The sequence below is a fragment of the Hyperolius riggenbachi genome, chromosome 10 (genome assembly GCF_040937935.1).
Source record: "Hyperolius riggenbachi isolate aHypRig1 chromosome 10, aHypRig1.pri, whole genome shotgun sequence".
NCBI classification, from domain to species: Eukaryota; Metazoa; Chordata; class Amphibia; order Anura; family Hyperoliidae; genus Hyperolius; species Hyperolius riggenbachi.
This window is the reverse complement of record NC_090655.1, coordinates 87,656,881-87,671,803: the sequence shown is the minus strand read 5'-3', so window position 1 is coordinate 87,671,803 and position 14,923 is coordinate 87,656,881. Positions and strand designations below refer to the sequence as shown.

Sequence of the window (14,923 nt, the reverse complement as noted above, 5' to 3'; positions counted from 1 at the left end):
GACCGCAGCCATCTGTCCCGCCAGTGCAGGATGCATGTTGGATGCGGATGCCCGCCCTTCGCCGCCGCCAGACCCGAAGGGAGACCCAATCCCCGGTGAGTCACTCACTTTGCTGCGTCACTCAGGCTTTCCTTCACGGACACGGTCGGTTGTGTGGGGGATGTAATGTTATGTAGAAATATTGGCGGGGGGGGGGGGGGGGCGCCTTTACGATCTTTGCCTCAGGCAGCAGAAAGTCCAGGACCGGCCCTGATTGTAAGTTCCACTCCTCTTTTAAATTTCTCCGAAGAGTAGCAACATGGGGGTCTCAAAACAACTCTCAAATGACATGAAGACACAGTTGCCACAGTTAGGAACATATTGAGGAAATGGAAGACCACAGGCTCAGTTCAAGTTAAAGCTCGAAGTGGCAGACCGAGAAAAATATTGGATAGACAGAAGCGACTAATGGTGAAAACAGTCAGAGTCAACCCATAGACCAGCACCAAAGACCTACATCATCTTGCTGCAGATGGAGTCACTGTGCATCGTTCAACCATTCTGTGCACTTTACACAAAGAGATGCTGTATGCAGAGGAAGCCTTTTTTCCCGCCCACAGCACAAACAGCCGCTTGAGGTATGCTAAAGCACATTTAGACAAGCAAGCTTCAGTTTAGAATAAGGTGCTGTGGTGTGTGTGCTGAAACTAAAATTTAGTTATTTGGGCATAACAAGGGGCGTTATGCATGAAGGAAAAACAACAGCATTCCAAGAAAAACACCTGCTACCTACAGTAAAATATGGTGATGGTTCCATCATGCTGTGGAACTGTGTGCCCAGTGCAGGGACTGGGAATCTTGCCAAAGTTGAGGGACGCATGGATTCCACTCAGTATTAGCAGATTCTGGAGAACAATGTCCAGGAATCGGTGACAAAGCTGAAGCTATGCCCGGGGCTGACACTAAACACTGCTCAAAATCCACTATGGCCTAGGTTCTCAATGTGTGGTACGCGTACCCCAGGGGGTACTTCTGATGGTTCCAGTGGGTACTCGGGCTGGATATACTTAACCATGAATAATACATTTAGAGCTTTAGAAAATGATAAATCTTATTTAAACAACACCAAATGAGTATTTTAGCTAATAAAAAGCAATAGTAAATGCTTGGAAATTGTTTAGAACTAATTATCATGTACTACAATTAAATATATATTTGTCAAGGGGTACTTGTGATAATGTTTACTATGCTACGGGTACTTGTGATAATGCTTACTATGCTAGAGGGTACTTGGTGAATACAGGGTTTTAAAAGGGGTACATACCAATAAAATGTTGAGAAACACTGCACTAAGGCATTCATGCAGAGGAACAAGTACAACATTCGGGAATGGCCATCTCAGTCCCCAGACCTGAATAGAATTGAAAATCTGTGGTGTGAGTTAAAGAGAGCTGTCCATGCTCGGAAGCCATCAAACCTGAATGAACTAGAGATGTTTTGTAAAGAGGAAGGGTCAAAAATACCTTCAACCAGAATCCAGACTCTCATTGGAACCTACAGGAAGCATTTAGAGGCTGTAATTTCTGCAAAAGGAGGATATACTAAATATTTATTTAATATTTTTTTTTGTAGTGCCCAAATTTATGCACCTGCCTAATTTTGTTTAAACAATTATTACACACTTTCTGTAAATCCAATAAACTTCATTTCCCTTCTCAAATATCACTGTGTGTGTCCCCTGTATGATATATTTAACTGACATTTTTTATCAGACAATGATTTATACAGGAAAATCATGACGATTAACAATGTTGCCCAAACTTTTGCATCCCACTGCATATATCAAATCTATCTAGTGATCACTTCTCACATCGATAATGTTCTATCTCTTAGGATGAAGTCGGAAGTTTTCCACTGAAGCAAGGAGCTTTCCCTGATCAAAGTGCGGTGGTTAACTGTTTGAATGCTGTCCCGCTACATTTTTTGGGGTAGTAGATTTTATGATGTAAATCATTTAGAGCAAAAAAGAAATGCTGAGTTTCATACCACTTTAAGAGATCTTTGACACACCAAGACTTTTTTGTTGCAGTGAGTAATCTTACTGTTAGAGTGTGATGGGGAGAGTTAGAGCTCTGATTTTATCAGTTTAAACCCATGCTTTCAAGAGGCAGAACAGAAGTACCCTTGTAACTAATAAGCATAAATGAGCATCCAAAGTACTCAATTGAATCATCCAGATCAGCTGAATGAACTGGCCTAGAATACCCACTGAACTGAAGAGACAGGTTGACCTGGGATCAGGTGTGTGGAAGCTGAAACAATGGTCTTATCTCATCTTGCCTACTCTTTAAAAATGCCTATAAACTCTTGTGTGTTTTTGAAGCCAATAGAGAAGTATTGATTTATTTGTAATTAGCTCTGTTGTACAACCATTTGCTGAACTGAAAAAGAAACCTTGGCTCTCACATGGGTCCCATCCATTATCAATCCATAAAAAACAGTCCCCAAGTGATCTGCTTAGTCGTTTATTTGACACGGTTAAAGACTAAATGATGTATCCATCAATTACCCAAAAGCCAGAGAGCAGTAAACCTGCCCATCAGTTCCCGTGGTGCCACAGACAGGCAAGCATCCTTTATCATCGATCGCAGATATCTTCTGATGTGTTCAAAAATGGATGCATTAAAGTCTGGAAACATTCAGAGATCAATGAAGCTCAATCATAGTTTCACGTTCTTTCAAAGCAACTAAACCCAGAGATGAACAAGGCAAATTCTGCAAGCAATCACAATAATGACTGTTACAAACATTAACTCTGGAACTGAACTTCTCAAGCTCCAATATCAGCTGTGCAGCAGTGCCTTTCTCCATACAGACTTAAAAGAACAATATCGAGGGGAAAAAAATGAAATATATGTGTACACATACTTAGAAGAAGTACATTCCTTCCAGATAAAAAAATGCAATAAAAAATGCACTATAGATTACTTTTCTGTCACCCCCAATAGGTAGTACAAATATGACAGGTCTTACAGGTTTTGGACTAGTCCATCTCCTCATAGGGGAGTCTCTGTGTTTTCTTTATTTTCAAAAGAACCTACTGAATGGCAGTTGCTCAGTACAACTGCCAAAACAGGCAGGCTGGATATCTTTGAATAGATTATTTACAGGTATTGCCTTTTTAATGAATAAATTAGATACTGAGAATTCACTATGAAGAGACAGACTAGTCCAAAACCTGTCAGATCTATCAGACTTTTACTGCCTACATGTACAACAACATAGTAATTTATAGTGCATTTTCATCTTTGATGAATGTACTTCTTATAAGTAAGCATACTTTTTTTGTGATAGTTGTCCATTAGGACCACCAGGACTAAAGAGCTTCTTGTGAGCAGATCAAGGACCTATAAATGGTCAGCAAAAGGGATATGAATATTTTCTCCTTGCATTCCAATCTCTTGTAAATTATATGCAGCTTGAAATTAGACCAATCAGAATAACTTCATGTCAATTTTTATTGGTCCAAGTTGTAATAGGTTTCATCTTCCTGGGATCGAAGAACTCTGCAGATGGGGAGGACAGTTATGAGATTAAGAGACGCTTGTTGCTTTGAAGGAAAGCTAAGGCAAGCTTGGACAACATACTAAAGGAAAGAGATATAACTTTACCAACAAAGATCAAGATAGACAGAGCTACAGTCTTCCCAGTAGTAACATATCACTCTGATAAATGGACTATAAATAAGGCTATACATAGAAAAATGTATGATTTTGAATTGTGGGTTTGGAGAAAGCTACAAAGAATTCCATGAACTGCTCGAATATCTAACCAGTCAATACTTAAAGAAATGAGGCCAGAGTTTTCACTAGAAGGGCTGATACTACTATTAAAACTCTAATACTTTGGTCACATAATGAGAAGACTGGATCCTTTGAAGAAATTATTGGGGCTTGGAAAAATTGAAGGCAAAAGAAGAAGAGGTTGGCAGAGGCAAAGATGGATAGACAGCATATGTGAATCTATGAACATGTCTATGCAACAGATGAAAGAAGCGGTGATTGACAGAGACATCTGGAGTTCAGAAGTGCACCTGGTTACAAAGAGTCAGAATGAACGAATGGGGAGCAGGATCGTCCCTAGTCAGCATCTGCTTCCTGTGAACTACCAAGTCAGCACCAGCTGCATCCAGAAGGGAAAGGAAGAGAACTATAGCTGAGCTTGGCAACCATATTTATCCCATTAAACTTGTATTACTGGAATATTTGTTGGTTAAACTTTGCATTGAAAGGAGCTTTAACCACTTAAGGACCACAGGCTTAAACCCCCCTAAAGACCAGGCCATTTTTTGCTAATTAGGCCACTGCAGCTTTAAGGCCTTGCTGCAGGGCCGTACAACTCAGCACACAAGTGATTTCCCCACTTGGTCCTGGGGGAGTCACCGTGTTCATGCCCATCAGCGTGACGCGGTCTTAAAGAGGCTAAAATAGGCAGTTCTGTACAAGTAGATGGCACACACAATACACAAATTGTAATGAAGCTAAAAATATCTACAAACGCTTTTTGCAGCCAGAATTAAAAATAGCTTCTGACCTATAGATACATAAGAAACTTGCAGTAGGTGTCACCCTTGAGACTTTTCCTTACAACACGCTTCACACCAGCTGCCTCTTAGTCACCACAGCTAAAGGGATTGTGTAGGTTAGATGCTGATATCATCCCAGAGTATATCCAAGATATAGCCAGCCGATTTCTAAGTGAGGAGATAGGATAGAACTAGCTCCTTCCTTCTAGTGTCTTGGGAATAGATTATAAATGTTTCCAAACAGAGATGTGTTTATATGGGATTCTAGCGAGTCATTATTTTCCTCCAGGATTGAATGGAGAAACCTTCTACTGAGATCTGCCTCTTTGCAGGGTAATTAATCAGGCTGTTTACAGTCCCAAACCAACCAGGCATCCTCTCTACGCTGGAATTTCCATTGCTGGGACCAGTGAATGCATCACTTCCATAGGTTTCCATTGGTTAGATGTAAGAAAACCATTTACCCAGCTGCTGCATTTCCCACACCTAGAACAGAATGTTTTTCTGTTATGTCAATGAATGGCATAATTCTTCATAAAATGGAAATTCTGTTTACAGCATCCCTACAGAATAAACAGAGGATCTATAAACATGTCAGCCTCCATATGTCTCTCACTTTGGGTCCCCTTTAAAGTGGACCTGAACACTTGCACAACACAGGAGGAAAATAGAGAAATCCACCCTGTATGTATTTAGAGAGTTTAGCCTGTCTAGTTCCCCTCATCTGAGACTAACCACAAGTGTAATTTGATCTCCCAGCTGCGTCAGCTCAGGAATCTCGGCAGAGCAGCTAATTTGTAAACACAGGATGTTAACCCATCCATGAAAGCAGGAAAAGAGACACACTGCAGATTTAGTGCAGGGTTTCTATAAGCTGTAACAAAGAAATGTTTTTATTTAAAGGTTATTATGCTGTTGATTATCTTTTAGAGCAGAGAGGAAGTTCTGAGTTCAGGTCTGCTTTAAGATTTTCCTAGTTTCTTGTCCAAGTAAAAGGCAATCTCCCCAACAGGGGCAAATGTTCCAGTAGTCACCTAATATTGCATCAAACACCATCAATTGAATATTAAAAGCAAAAAATTGTCAGAGGTTCCAATTTTAAAATTTCTCTCCATCCTGAGAAGCAATATCACCGCTGTCTACACTTTACTCAGCCATCAGACTAAAATAGATGTGTTGTTATGACAACGTTTGGCTTTAGCCCTTATTTTCATAAGCAAATAAAGCATTCAAATAATGCACATCTCTGAAGACAGGAGAAAGCGAGGTGATTGCATACATGTATTTACCAGACACACAGTCATAATATGTTTAACGAGAAGAACAGAGCAGATGAGGTGCATGTGTTCTAGTGAAATATTTCCATTTCTAGAGGATCACTCCCTCAGAAACCAGCACTGTAAGGCCGAGAAGGCAGTTTACCATAACAGGAGGAGGAGAGAAAACAATATCCTTAGCGGTGTTCCACCCCACCAATAATTACCTCAGTCTATTACAAGGATATCAAAAAAGACGAAACAGTTCTAGAAACCAATTATGAAGAATTGTCTTCAAACTTTATTAATCCAAAAATGCATAAATAGTGTAATCCAATAATCAACTCAAGCCCTATGGGGTTTGTAATTTTGAGGCAATGACAGCAACTTGTTTCCTTTGGACTTAGCACCCTTCTTCAGGTCGTATAAATACATTGCATATCTAAAGAACACACACACACACACACACATTTATATCCATATATACACAAGTATACTATATTGCTACATCTGGACAACACTAAGCCGGGAGCATCCACCCTTACAGATGCCAGCAACCGGGAGCGCTAAGGAAGACAACCGGGGGGTCTGCATTGTATTTATAAGGCCTGAAGAAGGTTGCTAAACAGAAACAAGCTGGCATCATTGCCTGAAAACTACAAGTCTTATATAGTTTTAGAGCCCCGAAGGGCCTGAGTTGTTTATTGGATTACACTATTTACCGGTATGGATTTTTTTATTAATAAAGTTTGAAGACAATTCTCCACAATTGTTTTTTAGAAACTTTTCAATTTCAATTTTTTATATCCTTGTAATAGATTGAGACCAAGAAACCAGGCCAGAGCCTGGGAATGAGATTTTCAAATGTACGTCACAATATATAAGAACTTTAATCCACCTGAAGTTTATGTCAGTTTTTTGTAAAGGTGGATTTGTTGAGCCCTTCGCTAACCCTCCTAAATCAATTTGCTATATCTTATCGAGTCTGACAAATACGTTTGTGGACTTGCCACTGTGTTACATTGGCAGCACTATACAAACAACTCCTGAGGTTTCATAACCTTGGTATATCAGGGTCTCACAGCTGTGTTCATATAAACGTGAGGCGGTGTCTTGCTCAATGGCGTTCATGATTGTTGTTATGCATTTGTGTGTGCCGACGTGCTGTTGCAAGAAAGTCAAAGCTTTAATTAAAGCAATGGACACACATTAAATATCTTGTTAAACATGGCAAGAGTAGAAGTGATATCAGCCAGGAAGAAAATGGCAGTGCACAAATGAATTAAATGTTTTTCGAAGGGGAGATAAATTGTGAGTGATGCAGAGGGCAGAGCAGCCAGTAACAAAAACAACTGACAAAAACATTGAAAAATCTGATGAATCATGCATCAAAACTGCTCTTTCCGACTGCGAGAAGCATAGCAGACCAAGTAACCATCACCAAGTTTCACAATTGGAAGTACTGAAAAGGCTGCATGAAAGTTAGACAAGAGTGACCCAACCACTCCCAGCTCTTGCATTATGACCATGCATCGGCTCACATGGCACTGTCTGTAAGGGAGTTTTTAGACCGTAGATAAATAACTTTGTTGGAACGCCTTCCCTGTTCACATGACCTGGCCACCAGTAACTTTTTCTTTACCTGAAGATAAATGAAATACTGAAAGGAAGACATCTTGTTGGCGTACAGGACATGAAGGGTAAATACAAGACAGATGTTGTACTTCAGAGGTGACCGTAGTGTTATTCAGCAATGAGGTATGTAGCACGTTCTCTGGGATGAGATCACAAACTTCATTTTCAGACCCCATATCTTGTGTGACTATTATGCATTAAAGCGGTATTAAACTCAAACATAATATTCATTAAAAAATGTGTTTTCCTACTTTTTATTACGCATACAGTTAAACAGTATTTGCTTTTGTGCACAAGTATTGTCCATTTACAAATTACAAGTTTTCAAAGTAAACGTTATCTGCTCTGAAAGCTGCCACTGCATTTTCTTGCATAGCTGCTGTATTTATATATTAAAATGTATCTAACGATCATTTATCACCTCTCTCTGCTTCTACTATGTGTGCAGCTCAGTTTCAGCACACTGTTTCTGTATACTGATTGTAGCTGACAAAGGAATGCTTTCCACTGAAGAACAAAGTGCTGTGTTTACTGCTTGAATGCTGTTCTGCTAAAAAAAAAAAAAAAATTGTGGTAGTACGTTTTATTCTGTAAATCGCCGCTAGGAGACTGAAGGCGGAGCGGAGCTCCATCATCAGAGCAGAAATGCACGTGCATCAGCACACGTGATCCCGTGCATACCACTGCACCAGGACATCTATACATAACATGACACGCAATGAATGATTCTGTAACTACTACTATGACACGGTCATTCAGAAAACTGTACAGACAGCAGAGAAACACACTGGGGATGTTCACTGAACGTTTAGGAAAAGAAGAGTACCGTAAATGCTATTAGCTTGGCACGTTTGTTACACTTCATGTAAAGCAAGTAAAACGTGGGCCAGACAGAACTATGAAGATGCCCTGCCACTGTAGTATCCAACTAAAGGCAGTGAGTGGAGATTTAACCGTGCTACTGCTTTATATGGTGGTAAAATGACCTTGTAAGGACAATATACACACTGCTTGGGAAAACACTCAGAGAATTTTTCATGGTGTTTTAACCTGTGTGTACAGTACACATCCATCTGTCTTCTTTACTGACAACACAAAGGAGGAGTCCTATTCCAAATATGCTCTAGTCTAGGGTAAAGGATCATGGGAAAATAGTATGAAGACCAAATGAAACATCTCAACCAAATGTAGTCGTCCCCCCCCCCCCCCCAAAGAAGTGAAATTAAAGTGGACCTCCGCTGTAAATTTCAATGTGTAAAATAGTTGGAATCACACTTACTATGCCTGTTCCCCCTCTTTTTTTTACCCATTACAGCAATAGCGGTCTACTTCTTTAAGCAGCAGGGAAACATAGTGGCAGCTCTGGAATGGAACCCTCTGCAGCCATCTCTGCATTACTTCTCTCTTCACCTCTCCTTCTCGTGATAGGCTGACTCAGTGCCACAGGTAAAAGCAGAATCTCTCTTCACCTCTCCTTCTCGTGATAGGCTGACTCAGTGCCACAGGTAAAAGCAGAATCTCTCTTCACCTCTCCTTCTCGTGATAGGCTGACTCAGTGCCACAGGTAAAAGCAGAAATCCTCTCAGGCCACACAATGCAGCCTCTCCAACTCACAGATGACACATCTCTTATTCTTTGCAAAGGCAGAAAACTGACATGGCCAGTTTCCCAGAAAGGGGGTGTGGCTAACGAAACCTGGCTTTTTGGATAGAATTCTGCTTAAATGTTGGTACCGTTAATTAGCAAAACCATGCCCAGGCTGGAGATCATTAGGGATCACAGCTGATCCTGCAAACCTTGCTTGCATTAATAAAACTATTACATGCTATTAGGTGACAAGGAATTTTTTCCTCACTAGGGTCATATCAGACCATACTGATGCTTGCTAAAGATTACTGAACTTGCAATAGTGAAGCACACACAAAGAAAACTCTCAATTTAATTAACTAAAAGCAAGTTTTCACAATCTGATAGAACACATGTACTGTATTATTGGGGCACTAAATACATAGTAAATAATTATTTCTGATACTTTGTTTTATGTGTACTGGAAGGGGGGGGGGGGATCCTAAACATTCCCCATCTACCCCTTCCCCTTTCCCCTTGAAGCCTAAACCTAACCACTACCTGTTTTGGATTGCTTCTGACTGTAACCCACCGCCACCATACCCCTACATAACCATTACCAAAACCCCTTTGTTGTTGCTACCATTGAAAAAGTCCTAAGCTTGTAGCCTACCCTCTAGATGCAAAGTCCTCAAAGCGGACACCAACAAGGGCCAAAAAAACAGTATTTGTTTCTGCGCAGAAGACCGCGACTGAGCCTGTTACCGGGGCTGATCGCGGCTTAACAGCAGACCGTGGGAGGACGGCGAGGTACTCGCATGTGTTTATGCTGCTGGAGGAAGTCGCGGGTAAGTATCGATTCTTGCAGTTATTACAGCTCTAGTTTACTTTAAGCACTGATGTTGATGTGTTATTTACAGTTTAATATGACAACATGATCTAATAACTGTGGGTGAGAGGTAGATGTTTAGAATATCAATGCAGCCAAATTGCAAACAAAGCAGTCCTTTGTTATGCAACTCAGACACAAAGACACACCGCGACACGCAGTGTAGGAAGCATGACAAAGCACTAACAGTGAAGACGGGCGCTGCAGGAATAATGTACTGGGAGAGGAGCATCAGGGACAGCACTGTGCTGCTTCTATGCCAAGAATCAGGCAGAATGGAGGCTCTTTTATCACGGATGATTAGCAGTCTCATTATGAAATGCCGCTTGATTTTTTGGCGAGTCAGACTGGAAGTTCTGTGCGCTGTACAGAGTGAAAGGACACAGCTGTGATAGCACTTCCAGACCCTATTTATAACTGTCTGAACCTGCAGCTGCTGAATGCACAGCGCCTCTTGTTTTGATGAGCAAATTAAAAAGGCAGAAAAAAAAGAAAGAAAAGTGATTTAGGCCTTCCAGGGGGCTTCCTATTCAATCAGACACCACAAGATTTTCATGCAGTCGCCGCTGGCTTATTTTTTCCACCGGAAATGACAAGTATTTCATATTTGCACAATACATTTCAGCAGCTTAAAGTATACATTTCTATGGACACACCTGTTCTTGAAAAGCTCGATTAAAGGGAATATATATTCATGTAAATCTAACCGTCTCTGTTGGTTTACAGAATACACACAAAATCAAGACTTTTAACCACTTCAGGAGCAGAGGTGTATACCCACCTAGTGACCAGGCCATTTTTTACAATTTTTTTCAATATTCTTTTATAAATCATTTAGTCAGTGTTTGCCCATGGTAAAATCTTTCCTCTCCCTGATTGAAATTTATCACAGGTGGCAACATATTTACTACTGGTAGGTGACCTCTGCAGAATGTTCTTTATTGGGGGTTCAGCATAATGAACAGCCTCGGATAAGCCTCAGTGGCAGGGCGGGGCTACATACCGATATAAAGCAATGTATAGATATAGGAAGTGTTTCTGATGCTGAAACCAGGATATTTAACGTAAAAGTGGCTTTCCTAAATAATTGAATGCATTTTACATCTGACAGGTCACTGCTACTGATGGAGTGCAGTGACTGGCCCAATGACGGTGCCGTGGTCCTGCCCACAAGACCATGGGCACCAGTTAGCAAAAAGAGCTGCGGGCAGCTGTGATTGGCCATATGAGATATATATGATGAGGTGTATATATCTCAGCCTTCATATCCCTTTCACTTCAGGTTCCCTTTAAAGCTGATGAAGTGGGTTGTGACCTATGCAGTGAAAAACATACATTTTCAGACTATTTCCATGCTCCATATATGTCTATACCCTTTAACAGCACCTTTAGCTTAATATTTTGCTGTAATAATGGGAAATGTAGTCTGTTCTCTTGTGTCAAAACTTGACTGACTAACCCACCAGCTAAATCCAGAGAGAGCTGAAGGAAGTTCAACCTGACAAGCAAACCTGTATTTTGTCCACCGCTGCTTATACACATTGTATATATTAACGTTTAAATCTGATTGCTATTACAGTTTGCCTTGTTCAATCTTGGTTTTAACCACTTAAGGACCGGGCTCACTTTCAGAGATCTGTGCTGAGTGGGCTCTCCACCCCACAGCACAGATCGTGTTGGAGCCAGGGCGACCAGATTCCCCCCCCCCTTTTTTCCCCACTAGGGGGATGTCCTGCAGGGGGGGGTCTGATCGCCGCCGGCTATTGTGGTTCAGTGGGGGGCTCCTCAAAGCCCCCCTCCGCAGCATTTTCCGCCCTCCCTCTCCTTACCTCCCTCTCCCTCTTGTTATGGGCGGTACAGGACGGAGTTCCGTCCTGCGCCGCCTCTGATAGGCTTCATCCTATCAGATGCCGGCAATCCCCGGCCAATCAGAGGCCAGGGATCGCCGATCTCCTTTACGCAGCGCCGTATGATGTAAACAGCGGGGATTTCTTCCCTGCGTGTTTACATTTAGCCTGCGAGCCACGATCGGCGGCTCGCAGACTGTTCATGGAGCCACCCTCCGTGAACTGACATGGAAAGGCCGCTCGAGCGAGCGGCCGTTTCCATGGGAAACCACTAACGACCTGCCGATGCCTATCGGCGTTAGGCAATCGTTAAGTGGTTAAGGTGGCCACAATACAATAAAATGATCCAATTTTACAGCAATTCGATAAAAACGATCGGTTCTCCCGAAAAAATTGAAAGCTTTTTTTTTTCATGCGACTGAAAAATCCGATCGGATTTCCCGGTTTCTTCGATATTTATCGATCCGGAATGCCAGATATTTTTATTCAATCTTTCTAAAGATTGTATGGTGTGGGTTAGATTGTCAATTTATGAATATACACACCCTAGCAATTTTGTCAGTTTCCAATCATTTTTATCATAATTGGGGAAAATTTTTACATATGTGTGTGGTACATTGGTCATATTTTTGAAATGTTACAATAAGTCAGAAAAATTGATTGCAATTCTTAAATTGAACAGATATTTAAAAAATGGTATGGTGTGTGGCCACCTTTAGGTTGACTTTAACTACTGAGGAAAAAGGTTTTGACTCATGCACTTGTAGAACTATGAACCTAGGCCAGTGATAGGCAAACCTGGCTCTCCAGCTGTTAACCACTTTGTCCTCTGCTACAGTATATCTACGTCAGCTGTGGCACCCTCCAAGCCACAGCCACGTAGATATGCTGACCTGCTTGCAGCCCTGTTGTGCACGAACAGGTGCACTTTAGAGCGCACCTACCGGCACTGACAGCCGCAATACTAATTGGTGAAAGGGAAAATGTTCCCTTGTAGCCAACTAGAGACACTAACCCCCCCGCGCGGATGAACGATCACCGCAAACAGCGATGACATCAAGCCGGGACCCGGCTATTCAGCATCACAGGGCTGCGTGCAGAGCGGGGATCGGAGGCTTGGGCTGCAGGCTGATCGCTGGAACGAGATAAGGTGAGTCAGGATGCTTTCTGATCATTTTTTATAGCAGATCTGGCCACCGAGGGGGCTGCCTGGGTGGGGGGGGGTGGTGCATCTGTCTGGACCTTATGGGGGTGCGTGGAGCCCTGGTGGGGGGTAAAATGTGCAGCTGGGGGGGGGATAAAAAAAGGGGGGGCCACATATTTTTATTTTAAGTGTATAATTTTATACTGAGGGCAGAACTGGCTATAATGGTGGGGAGCCCTAATCCTGGGTGCACCCGCTAATCCTGAGCGCGCATCTGGCTATAATGGGGGACCACTATTCCTGGGGACACATTTGGTTATAATGAGGGGCACCAATCCTGGGAATACATCTGTCTATCTATACTGTACTGGGAGGTGCCAAACACAGAGGACACATCGGGCTATATTGGGGGTGACTGATATTGGGGACACATCTGGCTATACAGGGGGGGGGGGTCCGATACTCGGGACACATTTTGCTATCTATACTGGGGGACATAATACTAGTGACATGTTTTTATCTCCTGTGGCACTTTTTATTTTTAAACTGGAATTGATAAAAACTGAGAAAAAAATGCATTTTTTCATTTTCCCCTCTTTTTCCCATTAAAATGCATAGAAAACTTTTTTGGTCTAGGGACAAAATACCCGCCAATGAAAGTCTAGTTTGTCCTGAAAAAAAATGATACCTAGATCATTTAGGTGTCGTGAGTAGGGATAAAGTTATGGCTGATTAAATAGGGGCATAGCTAAAACGTCAAAATTGCTCTGGTCCATAAGGGAAAAACAAGGTCTGGATCTGAAGTGGTTGAAGGAATACTATCGATTAAAGCATTATTTTTTTAAATGCTGTATGTTAGGGCACACATTACCACAAGTAGTAGGAGCAGTTTCCTTCCTCACACAGCTCTGCCTCTCTGCTGTAAAATCCTCCCTCAGCTTTTAGATACAAAAGTGACAGCTCTTAGAGGGCTAGACCATGTTCCTGCACAGGGGGGTTGCTATCAACTCCTCTAGTGTATAGTTTAATTATCCCTTAGCTGAAACAATCTTATTCAGATGGTGGTAAGGGGCCCATACACCTAACGATTTTCCTGCCAATATAAAGCCGATTCGATCACAGTGAATCGACTGTGAAATCACACCGCTGACAGAATGATCGATTTCCATCCGAAATTGATCGTTCCCGTCGATCCGTCTGTGCGGAAGAATTTTTCTCGATCGCCGGCGGGTCGGGAGTGCGTCGATAGCGGAGTTCGAAATGCCCGACGACCGACGCAATACAGCGGGTATACGTTACCTGTTCTGCCGCCGCGACTCCCCTGGTCCCCACTGTCTTCTTTCCGCTCCGGGCTCTGGACCGATCCTGCAGCTACACAGAACTTCCTGTCCCTGCAGGAAGTTTAAACAGTAGAGCGCCCTCTACTGTTTAAACTTCCCCTGGACAGGAAGTTCAGTAGCTGCAGGAACGGTCCAGAGCCCGAAGCGGAAAGAAGACAGCGGAGCCTGGGGTACTCGCGCCGGCCGGATCAGGTAATGTATGCGGGGGGGGGGGGGGGGGGGGGCGCGGCAGCAGCGGCTGCTCCACAGATTGTGATCGGTTTCAGGCTGAAATCGATTCACAATCTGTTTGCAGTAAAGGTGGCCATACGATCCCTCTCTGATCAGATTCAATCATAGAGGGATCTATCTTTTGGTCGAATCTGATGGCAAATCGACCAGTGTATGGCCACCTGTAAGGGGTTAAAGATTCCAGCAATGTGTGTTCCTTGTCTTCCTTTCTCTGACTGATAAAGATCCTGATAATGCCTTTGTAAACAGCTTCTCTTCCTCTCAGCAGCCTAGGAAGTAGATCAGCCTGGAGTGTGTATCATCATCACAAGCCAGTCAGTCAGTCAGTCAGGAATAGTGTACAGTATACACGATACACATCTCCCTCTTTCAGCAATATTACAGCACATCTAGTTACCTGTTACCTCCTCAGATCAGCCTCCCCCTCAGACTCTCCTGCATGCTGTGACAC

General features: G+C 42.5%; 1 protein-coding gene across 9 annotated transcripts in view; it reads right to left on the bottom strand.

The window, feature by feature from the left end:
- FAM13C (family with sequence similarity 13 member C) overlaps positions 1 to 14,923 on the bottom strand; it is a 508,143-nt gene that overhangs the window by 220,297 nt on the left and 272,923 nt on the right. The gene's annotated exons all lie outside the window — the stretch shown is intronic.